This window comes from Delphinus delphis, chromosome 3 (genome assembly GCF_949987515.2).
Source record: "Delphinus delphis chromosome 3, mDelDel1.2, whole genome shotgun sequence".
Classification (NCBI taxonomy): Eukaryota; Metazoa; Chordata; class Mammalia; order Artiodactyla; family Delphinidae; genus Delphinus; species Delphinus delphis.
Window position 1 is genome coordinate 62,894,222 of NC_082685.1, and position 5,849 is coordinate 62,900,070.

The 5,849-nt window shown below is 34.8% G+C and overlaps 1 pseudogene; it reads left to right on the forward strand.

The window, feature by feature from the left end:
- The first annotated feature begins 1,860 nt into the window (after positions 1-1,860).
- On the forward strand, positions 1,861-2,052 carry LOC132422097 (cytochrome c oxidase subunit 7C, mitochondrial pseudogene; annotated as a pseudogene).
- Positions 2,053-5,849: the final 3,797 nt, after the last annotated feature.

Here is a 5,849-nt window from a genome sequence, read left to right on the forward strand (position 1 = left end):
TGTGAAAATGACTATACTACCCAAGGCAATCTACAAATTCAATGCAATTACTATCAAATTACCAATGGCATTTTTCACAGAACTAGAACAAAAAAATTTAAAATTTGTATAGAGACACAAAAGACCCCGAATAGCCAAAGCATTCTTGAGAAAGAAAAACGGAGCTGGAGGTATCAGGCTCCCTGACTTCAGACTATACTAAAAAGCTACAGTCATCAAAAAAGTATGGTACTGGCACAAAAACAGAAATATAGATCAATGGAACAGTATAGAAAGTCCAGAGATAAACCCACACACCTAAGGTCACCTAATGTATGACAAAGGAGGCAAGACTATACAATGGAGAAAAGACAGTCTCTCCAGTAAATGGTGCTGGGAAAACTGGACAGCTACATATAAAAGAATGAAATCAGAACACTCCCTAACACCATACACAAAAATAAACTCAAAATGGATCAAAGACCTAAATGTAAGACTGGATACTATAAAACCCTTAGAGGAAAATATAGGCAGAACACTCTATGACATAAATCTCAGCAAGATCTTTTTTGACCTACCTCCTAGAGTAATGGAAATAAAGACAAAAATAAACAAATGGGACTTAATTAAACTCAAAAGCTCTTGCACAGCAAAAGAAACCATATACAAAATGAAAAGACAAGCCATAGAATGGGAGAAAATATTTGCAAATGATGGAACTGACAAGAGATTAATCTCCAAAATTTACAAACAGTTCATGCAGCTCAATAGCAAAACAAACAAACAACCCAATCAAAAAAATGGGCAGAAGACCTAAATAGACATTCCTCCAAAGAAGACATACAGATATCCAGGAGGCACATGAAAAGATGCTTAACATCACTAATTATCAGAGAACTGCATATCAAAACTACAATGAGATACCACCTCACATTGATCAGAGTCGCCATCATCAAAAAGTCTACAAACAATAAATGCTGGAGAGGGTGTGGAGAAAAGAGAACCCTCCTTCACTGTTGGTGGTAATGTAAATTGATATTACTACTATGGAGGTTCCTTAAAAAACTAAAAATAGAGATACCATATGATACAGTGATTCCATTCCTGGGCATATACCCTGAGAAAACCATAATTCAAAAAGATACATGCACCCCAGTGTTCATTGCAGTGCTGTTTCCAATAGCCAAGACATGGAAACAAGCTAAATGGCTATTGACAGAGGAATGGATAAAGAAGATGTGGTACCTATGTACAATGGAATATTACTCAGACATTTAAAAGAATGAAATACTGCCGTTTGCTGCAACATGGATGGACCTGGAGATAATCATACTAAGTAATTAAGTCAGACAGAGAAACACAAATATCATATGATATCATTTATATGTGGAATCTAAAAAAACATGATACAAATAAACTTATTTACAAAATAGAAACAGACTCAATGACTTAGAGAATGAACTTATGCTTACCAGGGTAGAAGGGGGAGGGGGAGGGATAAATTGAGAGTTTGGGATTGACATGTACACACTGCTCTATTTAAAATAGATAACCTAACACAACATTGTAAAGCAATTATACTCCAATAAAGATGTTTAAAATAAATAAAATAAAATTTGGAAAAAAAATTAAACATAAAATAGATAACCAAGGACCTACTGTATAGCACAGGGAACTCTGCTCAATACTCCATAATAACCTAAATGGGAAAAAAATTCAAAAAAGAATAGATACAAGTATATATATAACTCATTCACTTTGCTGTACACCTGAAACTAACACAACATTGCTACTCAACTATGCTCCAATACAGCTTGGTGTGCCACCACCATTTCTTGCACCTTCAGTCTCTGTGCCTTTCGCAGAGCTTCCCACAGCACTATGTTGGGATAGAGCATCCAGAGGTTCACAACCTCTGTGGTCCGTAGGAGCCACTATGAGGAGGATCCAGGGAAGAATTTACCATTTTCAGTGGAAAAGAAGTAGCAGTTACTAGCTATTATGAGTTTGTACTTTGGGTCTAGATTTGCTGTGCCTTTCTTTAGAGTAAGACAGCAACTGCTTAAAAAATAATCTATGAGATAGATATGTAGAGCAGATTTTAAGAGGGGCAGTCTCTTTGAAAAAACGATCCAATTCTTGAACTCAGAATCCTAGATATGTTTGTAAATAAACTTATGGCATAAACCCTTAATGCTTCTTCTCTGAAATATGGAACATGCTAATTGAGCTTGTACTTACTTTTTATTTGGGTAATATTCCATTATTAGTTTCTTAATTAAATATTACATGATTTAGCTTGTTTCTTGATCTTAAATTCTGAATTTTAATTTTTGTTTGCTGGTTCAGGAATTTGTAATTCACTGTAAAAGAGAAATGCAAACTTTGTCCTGTAAGTTTTTTTAATTTAAGGGGAGAAAAAAGATACACTTTTAGTCTTTTTTTACTTTGAAGGAATAAATTCATTTTTCTCCATAAGTGACAATTAGTTAACCATTAGGAAAACCAGTAGTGTATGTAGATTTAAGTTCAAGAGCTTCATTTTATTCATCTTGACTTGTACCCTAAAAGTGAAATTTTTCACTTGATAAATGTGCTACTGACCAACAGTAGTCTTTTTTAGAATGAATGAAAGAATATTTGAAATGGAAAGTAATCGCATATTAGACAATATAGGAAATATTCCCATTTTATTCTGCAGCTTTGACTAGTAGAAATGGGTTACGAGATGGCTCTGATTAGTAATTGTATCAGTGAATCAAAATTATGAGTAGTGAAATGCTGCTTACCACTTAAAATGTAATGACTTAGTTCCTAGGGCTTTATATTAGGGCAGGGGAAAAGTAATTAGCTACTGAATATTTTAATCCCAATTTGGTCCCTAGAATACCTATCTTTCTTTAGGCTCTTCAATAACCACCTGGCAACTACTTAAATATGGATGCAATTTAGTCTAAATGACTTTGTCTAACCATTCCATGTATTTGTGTGTTGTTTTTTGATTATCCACTGATGAGTCAGATGTTATTCTGTGCTTGGAGAGTTTTTCTATGTAACATTAAGACCATTGTTATGGGAACAGTAGAAGCAAGAGTAAGAGTTTAGGGTTCATAAAATGATTTTGAATTCTTGGTTCGAATCTTTGCTCAAATACAAATGTAACATTCTGGATTTTCTTGGAGGGAATGGGAATAGAGCCTCCTTCCTATTTTTACATTTGCTGAGCTATATAAAAATATTTTAAGTGCTGGAAAAATAACTATACTCCAATATAAAATAAAAAAATTTTTAACTGTTCTGGACATATTAATACCTCACAATAGACTTTAGAGCAAACAGCAAGGTTAAAGAGAGTTACTACATGATAAAAGTTGCCATTCACCTGGCAGATAAAACAAATTATAAAACCATAGCCTCAAAGTATATAAAGCAAATTTGATAGTGTTACAAGGAGGAACCAAAACTCCACCACCATGCCAGGAGATTTTAACATAACTCTCTCAATAATTGTCTTGAGCAAATAAAAAGTGATAAGGATAGAATATTTGAACCACACAACAAATAAGCTTGATTGAGAGATGTATGTAGAACCCTGCAATTAGAGAAAACAAAACATTTTCAAACTCACAAAAAACCATGTACCAGGCACAATGCCACAAGAAAACTTTCAGTACCACATAATCAAAATCATAAAACATGTTCTCTAATCATAATCCAGTAAAACAGAAATCAATAACAGAAAAGATGACCAAAGAATCTGTACATTTGGAGACTTAAATGCGTAATTGTTAATAATTCATAAGTCAAAGAAGAAATTATAATAGACATTAGAAACTATTATAAATTAAGTGATTAGAGATACATCTATATATATTATCTGTTATCTATTAGAGATATATATCAGAACTTGTATGATGCATGTACAACCACAGATGGAGGGAAATATGTGCATTAGAAAAAAAATGTCTATATTAGAAAAGAATAAAAAGTTTAGAGAGCAGAGATCTGAGAATTCAGCTCAAGAAATTACAAAAAGAACAGCAGAATAAACCTGAAGAAAATGGAAAGCAAAAAAAAGAGTAAGAGCAGACATTTTTAAAATAGAAAACAAATCACAGCAAGGATTAATAAAACCAAAAGCTGATTCTTTGCACAAACTAATAAAATAGCAAACCCACAGCAAGACTGATCAGGAAAGAGAGTATAAACAACATTAGGAACAAAAAGGAAGACATAGTTTTCACAGATTTAGCAGAGATTTTTTTAAACATAACGGATTACTACAAACAACTTTATGCAATCTATATGAAAACGTAAATGAAATGGACCATTTCCTAGAAAAATGGTTTGCTAAAATGAAGTCAAGAAGAAATGGAAAACTTGAATAAGCCTATAAAAGAAAGCAAATCAATAGTTAATCAACTCACAAAAACAAAAACAAAACACCAAGCCCAGACACTTTAAGAGGCATCTCTATCTTACACAAAATGTTTCAGAAAATAGGAAGAAGGAAAAGCTCCTCAATTCATTTTATGACACTGAGAAATTCTTAAAACAAATGCCAGACAAGAACAGTAAAAGAAATGAAAATTATGGGCCAATCTCACTTATGAACAATGATAGAAAAATTCCAAATAAAACTCTAGCAAATCAGATTTTTAGAAGATAATACCTCATGACCAAGAAGAGCATATCCCAGTAATACAAGCATTGATAAATTCTAAGGTACTAGTGTAATTCACTACATTAACATATTAAGGAAGAAAAATCTGTGATTCCCTCAATAGATACAGAAAAAGCACCTGATACAATTAAACACCCATTTATGATTTTAAAAAAAACTCTTAACTAATTAGTAATAGAAAGGAACTCTCTTGGGAAATAGTTTTGAGAATTATCGCTAGTAATGCCCAATGGGTACAATTACTGGCACTTGAAACCGAGTGGACAGGGGGACCTCCCGGAGCCTGCCTGGCAGCATTTCATCATTACTGCTGACCAGGAAATGCTGTGTGTGTAGTCATCTTTCCTTTTCTGAAGAGAAATTCATGTAGGACTCCATCCTGCACTTGCTTCACCACCGGTCATTTGCTTAGGCAAGGGGAGGGCCGGAACTTGTCTTATGAGTTCGCAGCTCATTTGATGACATGAAACTATATCAGGACCTAAAGGAGAGCCTGCGCATCTCCCAGAGAGCTCCTCGTATTTGATCTAGAAGGAGCAACTAGATGTGCCCTGGCTTGTATCCCTTGGGGAGAGGGCACCATGTTACATGTGTGACAAAGATTGAAATAGATCTTTTGTACATGGAAGGGCAGACTGCAGCAAAAACTGCCCAGCTGTTCACAAACCTCATTCTTTCTTCCTTCCAGGCACACCCATCCACTACAGAATCCAGCCTCCATCACAGTTACGTGTGGCCATATGACTGAGCTCTGGCCACTGGAAAGTAGGCATAAGTGGTACACACCACTTCCAGGCCTGATCCGTAAAATTCTCCTACGTATGACCCTCCCATGTTCCTTCTGCTTCCATGGTGGCTTTAGAAGCCACAGTTTGGAGAGGACTTGGGTCCCTTGTGTGATCATTTAGATAACTGTCCACCCACCAGAAATACATGACATGAAAGTTAACTGAGCAAAAAATAAACTCACTTTTTGCTGCAGACACTGAGATTTTGAGGTCTGTTACAGCATCTAATATTATCTTAACTAACAGAGGTAACTAAATCCCACATCATATTTTAGGTGACATGTTAAACTCGTTCTCTTTAGAGTCAGCAACAAATCAAGAATGTTCAATGTCTCATGGGGATTCCTTAAAAAACTAAAAATAGAGCCACCATATGATCCAGCAATGCCACTCCCGGG